The following is a 16253-nucleotide window of genomic DNA, read 5'->3' as shown; positions in this document are numbered from 1 at the left end:
GTCGATCAGCTTGAGAATAGCTGGGACTGCTGAGCTAAGTCTGTGCTCATAAAAGAACAAAGAATTGTATTACAGGAAATGACCCCAAATTGACATAAGATTAGGCTAGGAAGCCTGAACAGGGGTTTTAATCTCTGTGCACACAATCAGTCTGTACATATATTGATCACATTCCTGCTGTTTTAACTATAATTTTTTTTCAATTTCACTTTGTTATTCACAATTTGATAATATTTTATGTGGTCATGGTGTCTGTGTGATGAACTACAATCCAGTGTGACATTCTCTGAGACTCAAGCTTCCAAGGACATCAGAATTTCACACCAGGACACTTTGTAGGACACCTTACTACTCTCCATGGGATTCAAATATCAGAAATGATGAGAGATCTAAGACTTGATGTAATCGCCTACATGTAATGAATCAGGCCAAAGAAAAAAGTGAGACATAGATAAAGGAAATGGTGCTAAGGCAAATGGGGACCTATCTTAGTGTTTGTCTTAGAGTAACTGCTCTTTGTGTTTCCTGATGTAATGGCAAGAGTCTGAGGCAGGAATCTAGTCCCTGCTTAGGAGCTGTATGACCTTGTGAAAATTACTTAGGTATTCTGCAATTTGTAATTGCATTTATTGCAAAATTAAGTTTACTTTTCATACGTCACTAGACTCAGAGCATTTTGAGGTTAGGAATTGGGTCTGAATCAATGATTTCTCCAGCACCCACATGGCATTTGGCACATAATACATCAATAATGATTTTGGATTAAAAAAGGGAGCAAGCACAAGGAACCATGGTGGTCAGAGACGGGTTGAATTCATCTGCACCAGAGAAAGGGAGACTAGAGGAGAAAGGTCACACTGGATTTCGTTCAATTATTGAAAATATGGTGTATTTACTATGTGCTGGACACTTTTCTAGGTGCTAGAAAGACAACAGTGACCAAAACAAAAATCCACATCTGCATGGATCTTGCATTCTAGTGAGAAAGTAAGATGGTAAAAAAGATAAATAGGTAAATTTTATACAATGCTTCGTAACGACAAGTGCTAAGAAGAAAAACAGCACAGAAAAGACAGAAAGGAAAAGGGAAGGGGCACATGTGGTGCAATTTTGTTAGGATGCCAGGGAGGGCTGAGCGTAGTCGTAAATGACCACATCATTTGATGGATCAAGTCAGGGACTGCGAGTCTGTGTTTCTGAGAGACACATAAAGAAAAGAAGGCTTCAGGAATCCAGAAAGATCCAGAGTGGGGAAATGAAGTGAAAAGAAATCCAGTCAGTGGGGAGTCGTGAAGGGATAAGTTAAACGCGTTTTGGGAGCAAGGAAGAAAGCAAAAGTGCGGTACAGCCTTTCATTACACGTGAAAAGAATCATGTTTCTTTTTCTAGTTAGAAAAAGCTAAAGATTGTGCGATTTATGTATGCCCAAAATCCCCTTCTAAGGGGATTCTCACCTTAACTTGTCTTCCGTGGTCAGTGTTTCCCGCCCCTGAATCTGGGTTACTGTCACTATGGCTTTCAATTGGCCCGGCTTAGGCGCATGCTCTGCGCGTATTGGCCTCCGCTCCTGTCCCCAGACAAGCGGCCATCTTGGGTCCCGCCCCTACCGTGGGGTCTTCTGGGAATTGCAGTCCCCGCTCCTCTCTGTCCCGTCATAGGACTTTTTGCCCTCTGTTCCCGGGTCCCTCAGGCGGCCACCCAGTGGGCACACTCCCAGGCGGCGCTCCGGCCCCGCGCTCCCTCCCTCTGCCTTTCCTTCCCAGCTGCCAACATCCTGGAAGGTAGGGGCGGGGAGGCAAGCCCAAGTGGAATAGTGTTTCTGGGGCGCGGGTCTGGGTTTCCACGCGCGTCTGGTTATCACCCCGGGGCCCAGTGGGGCCGGCGCCTCTCACGGGGCGGTGGGTTTCTGTCCCAAGGACTCTTCTGCCCCACGAGGGTCTCAGGGTGGGGACTCGGACCCCCTAATTCCCAAGCACCGACCCTAGCCCTAACCCGTTACTCCTCTACCGTATTTATAAGTGGGGAAACTGAGGCATGGGGCCACGCCAGCGGTTCCGGGGACGCCACAGCTCTTGGCTCTGGGGGTGTAGTCGGCACCCGCCGTTTTGGGATGGTTCGTCAGTTTCATAGACAAGTAGCGAAAATCCGTCCCAACAGGTCTGTGTTAAACACGCAGCTCTGGGTTCCCCTAAGGGGTTGCTGAACACGTGCGCAGGACAGGAGCAAACCGGGGTACAGAGAAGGCAGCATTTTGGGAGATAAGTTTACATTACTATTTCAAAAACAGACAAAAAGGCATCGAATTTATTGTTGTGGGAGAATTCGTCGGTACTTGGTCGGACTTTCTTACACCTATTTTATGGTTTGTTGTTTTTATTTTTAGCGTCAAAGGGGGGATTTTAAAGGTATATCCGAGTTGGGGGTGGCGGGGTGAAAGAGGCAGGTTAGTGGAACTTGAGATGCTCTGTAGGCTTAAATTCTGCCCTCGCTGTGTTACCTTGGAACAGCCACTCACAGCGTTTATCTGGGAAACAAGGAGCCCAAAGCTCCCAGGTCAAGTGGCCCAAGGATGCTGCCTGAAGCCGAAATCTAAATTGAGGTCATGCTTGCGAAAGTTTACCACTTGCAGATTTACTGCTGTTATTATTCTGGTCTCTCAGAAATGTGCTGGGACCAGTGGAAAATACCCACAGTGGTTGTTTTAGAAAGGTTCTGACCCGAGCCGGGCCCAGACTACCAAGGGCGGTCCCTACTCGCACCTGTTGTTAAGCCTTGCTTTAAGCCTGCGGCCGGAGGCCTGGGCAGCGGGGGCTCCTGGGAGTTGCAGTCCCGCCCCTTGTTTCTCGTTGAGCAGGTACTCCACCTCGTGGGGGTGCCATTTTGCACGGCGAGATGTCTCCTGGGAGATGAAGTCTCGCTTCTAGCCGTTCTGTAGAGCAGCCCCTTGACTCGGAACTACAACTCCCATGTGGACCTGCGTTCATGGCTGCCGGCCTCTGTCCACCTGCTGCAACCTGGACTAGAGATGTTTAGTAAAGAAAGAAGTCTAGGGTTGTGTGTGTGTGTGTGTGTGTGTGTGTGTGTGTGTTGTTACTGATTGCATATGCTGTTCTAAGTATTAGATATGGGAGTGTTGTATACAGTGTTCCAAGTATTAATGTACATGCTTTCAAAACCACTAACACTTGACCATTTAGATCATGTTCACATGATCTCTTTTTAATACTACATTTCCCATTTGTATATGAGAAAAAACTTGAGAAGATAGCTGATGATTACACAGCTGGCAATATAATATATATTCAATAAAATATGTATGATATGATTTAATCCTCTTAAAAGCTATATGAAAGTGAGAACCATTTTTTTTTTTTTTTTTTTTTTTTTTTTTTTTTGAGACGGAGTCTCGCTTTGTCACCCAGGCTGGAGTGCAGTGGCCGGATCTCAGCTCACTGCAAGCTCCGCCTCCCGGGTTCACGCCATTCTCCTGCCTCAGCCTCCCGAGTAGCTGGGACTACAGGCGCCTGCCACCTCGCCCGGCTAAGTTTTTGTATTTTTAGTAGAGACGGGGTTTCACTGTGTTAGCCAGGATGGTCTCGATCTCCTGACCTCGTGATCCGCCCGTCTCGGCCTCCCGAGAACCATTTTTATATTAACTTTACAGATTAGAAAACTAAGGCTAGGAAAGCTAAGTAACTTGTTCAAGTTACAATACTGGTGAATAAAAGGACTGAGACTGTAAGCCCTTCGGCTTAACAGTGTCTGCTTAGAGAAAGACCTACCTTACAGAGCCAAGGGAGAGTCCAACCTTTCTGGTTACAGAATTTTGAATATTTTCATTATACCATGTTGCCTCTGTAGTTAGACACTAAAGGTTTGAGCTGCAAAAACCTTTGAGATAATTTAATTCTAATGCAAAGATCTTGGAACACTTCTTGGCCTATAATAAAGGTTCCACAAATGCTAGCTGTATATTGTTGTAGAATACCTTTATTTTAGAGATGAGGAAACTGGCCCAGGTGGTAAAGCAGTTTGCCCAAGGTCACACACACAGTTGGTTTGTGTCAGAGATGAGACTAGAACCAAGCGTCTTGTTTTCAAGTCCAAGGTTATTTTCATTCCACCAGCAGTCAGCTAGGAGGAACAGCAGATGTGTAGCTTTGTAGATGATGGTTTCTCCTGTAATTTGTTCTTTCAAGGCCACAGACCAGGACCAATTGTTGTAAAGTATCTTATTATTGGTAAGGTTGTAATATTTCATGAATTCAACAAATATGTTTTGAGCTTCTTTATATGGTCATCTCTCTTAACGTGCAGGGACCACATAGATGATAAGGACTTAATGCATTCGAACTGGAAGGACCTTATAAATCATCTAATCTAACTCTTATTTTATAAATGAGGAGAGTGGTATAAAGTAGTGTGCAATCTTCATCTCATGCCCTCATGTCAAAAGCATCCTGTTTCTGCAAGAAGGCAGATTTCTGGAGTCCTCACAGTAGTGTGGATAACCTTTTCAGGCTTATGCTTTTCTATTTGGTATCCTTGTCTTGGCCTTTTTTCCTGCAGCCTTTGATAGAATGCTTTAGGAAATGTTTTTGTGTCCCCATCTTTATTTGTGTATTCACGTAACTTCAACATGCTCTGTTTCCATTTTGGAAATTAGTCTGGTTTTGTCTCCCACTACTCTTTTCTCTTTTATTCTTTCAGGCACTTGAGAACAAATTCTGACACTATGTTTGCATTCACATGTTAAAATCTGACCCTCTAATATGAACTATCAGAAATCTAACAAGTTGTGACTTCCATTTTGGAAGACATATTGGCCTTTTCAATTATGTATTCACAGATAATAAGGCAGGTAACTCTGGTCTCTTCTGAAAGATGATTTCCATATAGTTGCGTAATAAAGTAACAGTTTTATGAATTGTTGGCTAAACATTCCTGAAACAGTCTATTTGAGAAGTTTTCCTCATCACCCCATGCTCCCACCCCCACACTCTCCCAACTGATAGTCTGATCATTCATCTTCCACCACAGTGCCTGACCACCAGTAGACACTGAAAAAGTACTTGTGGCATTGCATTCATAAGCACTCTGTTCCCACATCTTTTCATTGAATCTGTTTACTCTTTTAATGTAGAAGTGCAGCTTTGAAATATAAGATGTAGGAGGTTACTTTGCTTTCAACATGTACATTGCAGAGAAAAATCTCAGCCTTTGAGGTCATTCTCCAAGGGGTTGTCTCTTTGGGAATGTCCACATCTGTGACTTATCAGATGAGAAAGTGATCCAAATAGTAAGACATAGCAGAGAAGCAGTAGAGGGGTTGTCTGAGGACCTATGATTTAATTCCCAGCTGTGCCTTTTAGACAAGTTACTTAGCCCTTGGTTTTCTCTCTTAAAATAGGGATAACAAGCATTTCTACCTCACAGTGATGATGAAGAAGAAAGTGTGTTTAAAGCTTTGAGCATGTTGTCAGGCTCTTAACAGCTTGCAGTCAATAGATAAATATAATAGGTCTTATTTTTGTTATTGTAAGCCTGATATATGAAAATTCACATTTCCTCAAGATTTAAAACTTGAGGCAGATATTTATATTATAAAAGAATTTGTTTGCCGCTTGTTTTCTTAGAGTAGCACACTTGGTCATCACATTTAAAATATGAAGTTCCTCACAACTCTTGATAACCTGTCTTGTCAGCACAGTGACACTCTCTTGTGTGGGCAGAGAGATAGTGAAGCTTTTGGCTCGGTACTGCCTGCTGAGAGGTCCCTGATCTATGGTTCCACCTATATATTAAATCTTTGATTTAAAAGCAGTCTGTTTCTGTCAGTGGGAACTTCTGTCTGTCTCTAGAAAGGATTGGGCCTATCCCAGGAGCCTCAGGGTTAGAGTGAGGCAGTTGTCATCCAGCTGGTGAATAATACTGGGACAATGACCATGGGGATGTGGCAGTGCTTCTTTCTAAAGCTGACAACTTCAGTAGCCATGAGGTTACTGATAAGGAGGTGAGTTACTGAAAAGAAGTGTTGCAGGGAACAGGGAAGGAGAAACAGGAATGCGGATCACAGCAACAGCAGAGGAGACAGACAAAGGAAACAGCAGAGGCCCTCGGCATCCTAAACATGTTTTTATTCAGCACATTTATCTTGCTCCTAACTCTGTGCCAGGCACTGCATCTGCTCTGGTAAGAGCAGTAAATGGGGCTGGCAGGGAGGCAGTGATGGGGTGAATGAGGGTATATTCTCGGCAGGGAAGAACCTAGTACGAGGGAGGAAGGGAGGAAGGGAGGAAGAGAGGGAGGGAGGGAGGGAGTGTTGGGATTTGATGAGCAGAAAGAAGGTCTGTTTGCCTAGGGTATGAAAATCAATGGCTGGAGGAGGTGGAGAGAATAAGGCTGCAGAGGTGAGCCTGAGTAATAGATTTATTTTTCTTTTTTTAAATTTTACTTTAAGTTCTGGGATACATGTGCAGAATGTACAGGTTTGTTACATAGGTATACATGTGCCATGGTGGTTTGCTGCACCTGTCAATCTGTCATCTAGGTTTTAAGCCCCGCATGCATTAGGTATTTGTCCTAATGCTCTCCTTCCCCTTGCCCCCCACCCCCCAACAGGCCCCGGTGTATGATGTTCCCCTCCCTGTGTCCATGCGTTCTCATTATTCAACTCCCACTTATGAGTGAGAACATGTGGTATTTGCTTTTCTGTTCCTGTGTTAGTTTGCTGAGAATGGTGAGTCTGAGTAATATTATGCAGAGTTTGGTTACCTGCATTTCGACCTTATTCCAAGGGCATTTGGGAAACTGTTTAATGGCCTTAAATGGGGAAATGAAATTATTGGATTTGTTTTCACGAAAGTATGGATGTATAGCAATGTATTGTATTATTGAAGATTACTAAGAGTGTAGACTTTAAGTGTTCTTATTCCCAGAAAGGGGTCTCGATCCAGACCCCAAGAGAGGGTTCTTGAATCTTATGCAAGAAAGAATTCAGGGCAAGTCCATAGAGTAAAGTGAAAGCAAGTTTATTAAGAAAGTAAAGGAATAAAAAGATGGCTACTCCATAGACGGAGCAGTCCTGAGGGCGGCTGGTTTCCCATTTTTATGGTTATTTCTTAATGACATGCTAAACAAGGCATGGATTATTCATAACTCCTCTTTTTGGACCATATAGGGCAACTTTCTGACATCGCCCCATGGCATTTCTAAACTGTCATGGCGCTGGAGGGAGTAGAGCAGTGAGGACGACCAGAGGTCACTCTCGGCGCCATTTTGGTTTGGGGGATTTTAGCCAACTTCTCTACTGCAACCTGTTTTATCAGCAAGGTCTTTATTACCCGTATCTTGTGCCAACCTTCTATCTTATCTTGTGACTAGGAATGCCTTAACCTCCTGGGAAAGCAGCCTAGTAGATCTCAGCCTTATTTTACCCAGCCCCTATTGAAGATAGGGTTGCTCTGGTTCAAACACCTCTGACATTCTCACCACAAATAAATAAGTATTTGAGGTAATGCATATTAATTAGCTTGATGTAGCCATTCCACAGTAGATACATATTTCAAAACAAATCAGTTTTTAAAAAGTATGGATGCATTATGGATAATGAATTTATCTGAGGTAATAGTTGATGTGGGAAAAGTATGTATGCTTGTGCTTCTTTAATTTTAATGTGCATACAAGTCTCCTGCTGATCTTAAAATGCAGATTCTGTTTTAATTAAAGACCTGGAAAGGATCAGAGATTCAGTATTTCTAACAGACTGATGCTGCTGGTCCGTGGATCATCCTTTGAGTAGCAAGTACTTACGAGACTCTTCAGTGGTCTAGGTGACAGAGGATGTAGTTAAGAGAATGGACTGGTTGGGAGCAAAAGACCTGGAATTTAATCTTGGTTCTGCCACTTTCTATGTGTGTGACTCTGGGGAAAGTGTCCAAATCTCTCTGAGCCTCAATTTCCTCATCTGTGAAATGGGGGTGATAATTTCTATTGCAGAGGGATGTTTTTAGTTTTCAATGAGGTAACCCATTGAAAGTGCTTACCACGGTAACTGGTATTCCATAAATGGTAGCTAATGATTTTATTTTTATCATTATCAATTAAAAACACAAGTTGATGCATCCTGCTCTATGTTTCCTTGTTTATCATATTTTGAATACCAAGAGGACTAGACCACCTTTAATTCTACTGTTTTTACTTACCTCTATCATATGATGTTTGGAATTTCTTCAATCCTCTGTAAAAGTTGGAGTATTATGGGGTCAGGGGAGGAGAAGTATCTTTTCCTCACCCTCAGGTTCTTGGTTGAGTCCCCTGTAACAAAAGACAGATTAACGAGAGAAAAGCACACAGATTTATTTAACGTAAGTTTTATGTGACATGGGATTCTTCATAATGAAATGAAGACTCCCAAAACTGGTAAACCTCTGTATTTTTTATGCTAGATTTGATGAAGAAGTAGATAGTTGTGTAGAAGTATGATTGAATAAGGAAGTATGAGCTAATAATGGGAGGAAATGTAGCAAGGCCTGTTTGTTCAGATTCTCTGTAACCCTTTGTCTTCGGAGATAAGGATGTTCTTTTACTCCAGGTATGGGACGTGAGAAACCTTTCACAGGAGGGTCTTAGACCTGCTTCAGGAGAAGGCCAGATAATTCTTCCTGGGTTTTATGACCTGCTTCAGAGGAGAAGGGCAGAAGGAAGGTCAGAGAGTGACCTCTGACCCTCTGGCTTCTGCTGTCTTCTCAAATTCCTTCAGCTTACAATATTTGGGGGTAGTATGTCCTGAACCCCAGCATGGGCAAATAGATATATTTCAGCCCATGAAATTCAGTCTTTCTAAATTTGATGGACAAAACCTGGGATCCTTATATTAACACATTATATCTGATTATTAAGATGGGAATTCGAGGTACCTGGCCTCCTAATGTAAGTTTATTCCTTCATTATGTAATTTTAATTTGTTTGGATCGCTTTCCAACTAGTGGCTCTCAGACCTGGCGGTAAGTTAGAATCACCGGATCCAGATAACTGAAATAAGAGTGGGGAGGGAAGCAGGTGTTTTTTTTGTTTGTATGTTTTCTTTTGTTTGCTTATTATTTACATTTCCCAGCTGATTCTAAAGTGCATTTAAGATTGAAAACCACTGATTCTAATAACACAGCATCGTGGAATGAATCGGGTATAATCCAGTAGGTAAAAGATCTGAGTGGGGAATGAAATATCTAGAAAGTAGCATTCTGAAGGCTTTGGGGGTGAAAGAAAAGCACCATCACAAAGCTGTCATGGAATTTGATGAACTTACTATAAATTGTGCACTAGTTATCTTTGAGATTAACTGCCAGGGACACTCTTCTCCCCCACCCTCCTTGTATCTCTTGCTGTGCTTATCTAAGGGTTTTCCTTATATCAAATTTCAGGTTGCATTTCTCGTCCTGTACTTAGTTTGCCTCATTCCTCATAGCTGGGGGTGTTGTGGGGGGCTATAATTCCATTAAAACTGTGTTCCAAAGAAACTCAGTGACATGCTTTCATGATCTGTGGTGGTGTTATTGAAAAAGTTTAAACAATTGTTCAGATAAAATACCAGTCACTTTTACTGGTGATATTCTTACATTCTAATTGAGTAGCTTGAAATGAACCATTGAAATGAACCACTTCTAGAAAGGCTGCCTATTATAAAGTTTTCTTCCTATCCCCATCCTCCCCCAACTCCATGTCAAGGCAGAAGAATAATTAAGCTAATTTGATTACATACCTTTAATTTTCTTGATGCTCCATAAATGTAGTGATTGTGAGGGAGGAAAAAAGAAAAACAATTCTTTCTCTGCTTTCTTAGATTCTGCTCCTGGGGCACTGAAAAGTAAACTGACAAAAGACAGATTAACAGCAGAAATCATTTATTACATATGCATACAGAGGTCTTCATAAAAAAGAAGTGAAGACCCTATAAGAGGTGGTTAGGTCTGTGGTTAGGTCTGGGGAGAGGTGGTTATGTGGAGAAGAAACTAGAGAAAGTGAAACCTCCTTTGCAAAAATTATGATGGTGAAAGAGATCTGACCTAACTGCGTCTAACTTGCGTCTAACCTCCAAGCTGTCCTCGTTCATTCTTGCACATAGACCAAACTAACTTTGGGAGGATCTTAGTTTATAGTTTAACTTTGGAACAAAGATGTTAACAGCCCTTTCCCAAACCCCCTAGGACTAACAAATTAGCCACAAGTTTAGAAATTATGCTTTAGGACTCATGCAACTAGAGGTCACAAGATTCTAAACCTCCCCAGTTGCTCCTGGGGATAATATCAAAACCTAAGGTTGGTGCTGGAGATATTTTTCCAACCTTGCACTTGATGGATCAGATGGCACGACCTGGATTGATAAACTGGCTCATTTGGTCTTGTGCCCCCATGCAGGAACTGACTCAGCACAGGAGGACAGCTTTGACTCCCTGTGATTGCATCTCCAATTCGACCAATCAGCACTCCCCACTACCTGGCCCCCCTATCCACCAAATTATCCTTAATAAATCCCAGTCTCTGAAATGTTCCAGGGAGACTGATCTCAGTAGTAATAAAACTCTGGTCTCCTGTTCAGCCGGCTCTGTGTGAATTAAATTCTTTCTCTGTTGCAATTCCTCCGTCTTGATAAACCGACTCTATCTGGGCAGCAGGCAAAATGAACCTGTTGGGTGGTTACAAAAGGATAAGGGGATTTGGGCTTCTGGGATAGGGGGACAAACTGTGAAAAAATGACTAGGAAATGTATGGTAAATGAAGGTTGTTTAGTAAGGTTCGTTTATGCAGGTAAGAATTCTTCTTTCTGGTAGGGAAAGGGGAACACCTTTATTTATAGAAAATATGTTACCTTTACAAAGGAAAATCTATGCCCTGCTTTTAGATAGATGGAGGAGGGCAGAGGTGTTTCTTTTTCTTTTTCTTTTTTTTGTTGTTTTTTCTGAATCTGCTGTTCTTAATTGCCTTCAACTCAAATAACCCTTATGCCAAACTGGCATATTTTGGGGTAGCATATTCTGGTCCCCTTTCAGACCCTTTCCTTTGGAAAGTTGTTTTTCCCTCTCATAGAAAATGCATACAGTTATATTTGAGTATTTATATTTATATTTAAACCCTTATATCAAGGGTCCAGGAACATTCTTGGCTTGAACATATATTACCCAGCACCATAATTTCATTTTTTTTTAGCATTTCCTGAACCTTTGTGCCCACCAGGAGGTTATTACACAATGTAGTAGCCTTACTTGTCTAGTCTGTTGACTCCATAAAGAGAAAAAGAGAAAGGGTGGGAAGAACAGTGTTTTTGCCAGAGTGTTAAATGCAGTTAAAAACTACATATTTTAGGGGTATTTTGTATGTATGCCAGTGTTTTCTTTTGATGATGAATAAGTGGGAATAGAAGAGAAAATTGAGAAACTGGTTAAGAAGTTCACAAAAGATACTCATTGACAGGATTCTGGAACTTAAAGACCCTTTCTGAGTCTTTTTTATGTGTTTATTAGTGTTCTTTATTATGGATTTACTTCTTTTTATTAACAATCAGAATTCTATTAAAATTCAGTATATTTTGCTGTTTCTCAGACTTATAGCTACTGGAGTTAGAAACCATCATAGATAATGTTGAAGTGTCAGTACTCCCTTGCAAGGTTTAATGCATGCATATTTTAGTTAGACCAGGCTGGAGGGGCATACAGTCTATAATTATTTAATCACTGAATCTGTGGAACGTGGTAAGAACAAAATTTTTATTTTCTGAGAAGTCTTCTTCCCACGTCTTAGTTTTAAAAAAACAAAGCAAAACACAAAACTCACTGCTGCCTTTGGATTCCACATTAACTGAAGGGCGGTACCTGCTTGGTTGTGTCAGTAGATGTTTAAGCTGTACCCAGAAGCGCGAGTTTACCTATGCGTTTGGAGCCCTGAGGATAGGTGGAGGGAAGGGTTGGAACTTGCTTAGAATAGTGATTCCAGTTCAATCTCTTCTAGGAATGATCCTGGCAAGAAATCCAAGGGAGAGCAGGAGAGGCAAGAGGGAGGTAAAACAAATGCAGAGAGTGTGGGAGAGGTAGAATAACAAAAAATAGTGGGGTGGAAAGAGAGGGGAATAGTTTTTGTTTTACAGCCACTTGTGTAAATAAAATTAGTCTCTGCCTGTCAGTTACTACATCATCAGAAAGTGGCAGGTCTAATTTTCACTGGATGTAGTCTACCACTTTGTTAGCCTGCCTGGAAGCATAGACTATGTAGCATACCAGATGCCACTTTGGGACACCTTAGATAGATGAGTAGTCAGACTCTAGTGCAGCTGAAATTGAGGTACCAAGGCCTGTGCCACCAGCCTTTCCCAATTTAAGTGATCTGGACGAGACCTGCTCTAGTGATTCTAACTTGTAGCCAGGGCCAAGAACCACTGGTTAGAAAGCACTCCCAATGGGTTAACATTATGTCAAGAAGGGGGCACTGCAATTGGATGCATAAATTTCTATTCGAAGGCAAGGTACCTTAAATTTCCATCTTAATAATCAGATATAACATGTTACCTTAAAGAGCCCAGATTTTTTCCATCAAGTTTAGAGAGACTCAGTTGTATGGGCTGAAATATATCTGTGCTCATAATACCTCAAAATTCACAGCAGATTGAGGGAGTTATAGCTTGGGCCATATGCCTACCACTTGGAATTGTTTCTATAGCCAGTGGGAGGGGGTACTGTGAGTGGCCAGGTGTGGCACAAATGCCCACCCCAGGAGAGGAGAGATTCACCCAGAGGAAGTAGGGCAGGCCTGCCACATTCTCAGCATCAGAGGCCACCATTCATACCAGAGTATATGTGACTAGTGCCCCCTGGAGTTGTGCTGTGCGAAGCTTGCAAGCCTGTACACACAGAAAGGCCCTGATTAACGAGAGGTGCTGATACCTTCAGAAGAGGGATGTGACACTAGGGATACAAAAACAACAGGTGGCCACTGTAGTTTGAAAGCCCAGTTGCTGGGTTCTGCCAGCTTAGTGGATAAAAACAAGGCCAGGAAGCTTCAGAAAAATCTACAGCTGAGGCCCTCTCTTGGCTCCTCTGAGCAGGGGATGAAGCTTCCTCTAAGCTAAGGCTTTCTCTAGCCTCTTGAACTTCCACAAGGCAACAGGCCAAGGTTTCCCTGGCCTAGAGGAGTTAGCTGTGTTTGGCTTCGTGGTGCAGATGGAACAGCTGGGTCCAACTCCTATGGGTCAAGGACTGCTGGAACTCTATGCAAGGGTCCTGGTGAGGCCAGAAGTGTTTGCATTTCCAACAAGGTGCCAGGTGATGTATATGCTGCTGGTCCATGGGCCACACTTGGAATAAAAAGATTTTAGATTTTTGTGGCTTCTACTAAGTTACCATTCTGTTTTAACGTAATGAGTAGTATTGTTTAGAATTTTTATATATACACACACACACACACACACATATATATGTACACACATACACACACATATATATATGGCAAGTTGTTTTTGTTTGCAGTTTTATTTCTCCTTGTAAAATGGACATAATGGTACCTACTTCATAGATTGTTATGAATTAAATGGGATGATCTATATAAAATATCAGCACTGACCTCATGGAGTCTAGTGAAGGGGGCAGATAACACATAGGCAAACACCTGTAACAATAAGATGTCAAGTACGAGAAGGAAGAGTATAAGATACTGTGATAGTAAGAGGGACGAGTAACCTATTGAGATAAAATGGCCAGAGAGGAAGAGCTGAGAATTGAGCAGAGACCTAAGTAAAGGATGAGAGGGAGCTGGCCATATGAAGAGCTGGTATTAATAGAATGGGGTTCCAGGCAGAAGGAATAGCCTATACCAAGGCCTTAAGGTGGGAAAGAGCTTAACACCATCAAAGGGAGAAAAGAAGGCCCCTGTGGCTGAACCATAGAGAGGGCAAGGGAGACTGACATCAGATGAATTGGCTGTATAGATAGGGCCCAGGCCATACAGGGCCTTGAAGTCAAAGTATGGAATTTGGATTTTTTTCCCATGGGTAATGCTCCTGTCCCTGGATCTCAGTATCATGGTTGGATCCAGACCTCTTCTCCACTCATCTGCTTCTTCACTGAGCACCTACTTCTAGACTTTTTTCCCCCTCCCTTTGGCCAGAACATGAGTTACAATCCTGGCTGATGCTTCCCTAATGCCTACTATGTCCTCAGGCTAATTTATTACCTGTTAAAACACTTTCCAGACCCTAGGTTCCATTTGTATAACCCGATTCCTTCTCATTTTTTTCACTAGGCTCTGATCAGAGCATCTGCGATACCCACTTCTGCCCCCTAATGCGGTATCAGGTCCGTATCCCGCCTGATTGGACTTCTCTGCCACATGGCAGTGAAAATCAAGAACAAAGCCCTAGCAGTAGTCAGGCAGATGAACACAATGAAAGGGACTGAAGAAGGAGGAACAGTTTGGGATCTATTAATTGGTGGAAAGAAGAGGAGATACATAATTTTTATATGTTAGAATCATGGCTTCAAGAGATTTTTTAAAAAGAGCTTGAAAGAAGCTGGTTGGATTCATCTAGTCCACTCTCCTTTATTTGCATATTTGAAAAACTGGCTGTAAAGAGGAGAAATGACGTGGTGTGGGTCACAGACAGTGCAATTGGCAGAATGTTGACCTTTCTTAGTTTCCTATAAGTTAGCTCCTGTGTCTTTTGCTTCCTTCTTATACTTTTTACAGCTTTTATTTAACCTTTGATTTTTAATCAATGCTTCTCTTTCCTTTGGGCAGTGGTAGTGGCTGTTTTGCTGACGGCCGTCTCCCCTGCACCTGGTCCTTATGCAGGGTGAGTGATTAATGTCAGGTCCCTAACTGAGAATTCAGTGTTGGATTTTGCACTGTACCACACTACTTCTGGGCCATCTTCCATTACTGATTGTAAGTCATTTCTCTGGTTAGCTGAGTCTTGGCTGCATGGGGAGTATAGGCAAGTGAAATCTACAGAAACTGCAGACTTCATCCCCTTTTACCATTTCTCTGAATTTGGATAGCCTCCCATTTCTTCCCCATAATGGGGATAATGCTTTGTTTATTGTGTTAATGTTATCTATCTTCCCTCTCTAGAAAGATAGCACTATGAGGGCAGGGACAATTGTTGGTGCTGTTCATTGCTCTGTCTCCATTGCCTAGAACAATGCATGGCCTATGATACACAAAATGAAGTGTGACTCATCATAGCCATCAAGATCTGAAAGTCTGGATTGTCCTGAAGATTGTTGCTCCCTGCAAATGAGTTGTTTATACTTTGTAGAGAATAAGATTATTCAAATGCTGGGCAGTCAAGGAGGGACTCTTGAGAGAGGAACCTATAAATAAGAGCCCATTATCTGACCCTGAGGACTCACTTCTGGCTTTGCCTTTCATTTGCTGTGTCATCTTGAGTGAAGTACTCAACCTCTCTGAGCCTCACTTTTCTGTAAAATGGAGATGATAATACTACCTAGCTCTTAGAGCTGTTGTGAGAATCAAGTGAAATCATTGATTTCAATTATGTTCTACACAGTGCCTGACACATACTCAGCACTCAATAAGTATGACCTGAGAGGAGTGTCATTAAACTTGGAATGTTACTCTATTCCTGCTAGCAGTTACACTTGCATGCCAGGTTTTACTTCATAAATCATAACTAAACCTTTCCCATAGGACTATGTTATTTAGTGAAGTTTCATATTCACTTTGACCATCAAATAAATGTAGAAATCATCAGTTCTGGCTATGTAAAGTTTACTGAAAATGTTGATGAACAACAACCCAGGATTCAGCACAAAAAAATAAATCCTGCTTGATGTTAAAGACAGGAATATAAATCAGAAAACAAACATATCTGTAGTACTGTAATATTTAAATGCCTTCTCATAAACACTTAAGATTCTCATTAGTCCAACATCAGAAAAACGATAAATATTAATATTTGTCATCAAAGGAAAGCTTAGAAATCAAAGCAGAGTAAACAACTGTTGTATTTCAAGGATTACATAATACTGCAAGCATTTTTAATTAAACACCCCAAAACTCTATTTTTAAAAAACTTTCCATATGAGTTGGTTTATTTTTATCCAGTATACAAACTAAGATGGATATACATTTAATCAGAAAAAAATGCAGGTAATTTGTTGAGCCAGATCATGTTCTCAAAGATTTAGGTTGTGTTGTATGTCTACAAAAGAGACCCACATGTGTCTGAGGCAACCCTCCATCTCCAT

At 41.8% G+C, this 16253-nt stretch overlaps 1 protein-coding gene across 4 annotated transcripts in view; it reads left to right on the top strand.

Moving 5' to 3' along the window:
- The first annotated feature begins 1620 nt into the window (after positions 1–1620).
- FHIT (fragile histidine triad diadenosine triphosphatase) overlaps positions 1621–16253 on the top strand; it is a 1489770-nt gene continuing 1475137 nt past the window's right edge. For 3 of the 4 annotated variants that reach the window (XM_050781268.1, XM_050781270.1, XM_050781269.1), the window contains exon 1: positions 1642–1781. The gene's annotated coding sequence lies outside the window, so the exon portion shown is untranslated. Of the gene's footprint in view, positions 1782–16253 lie in introns of all 4 variants that reach the window. The other variant, XM_050781267.1, reaches the window with a different exon arrangement.

Source organism: Macaca thibetana, chromosome 2 (genome assembly GCF_024542745.1).
Source record: "Macaca thibetana thibetana isolate TM-01 chromosome 2, ASM2454274v1, whole genome shotgun sequence".
NCBI lineage: Eukaryota > Metazoa > Chordata > Mammalia > Primates > Cercopithecidae > Macaca > Macaca thibetana.
Note: the sequence above shows the minus strand (reverse complement) of the source record. Positions and strands in the feature narration are given on the sequence as shown.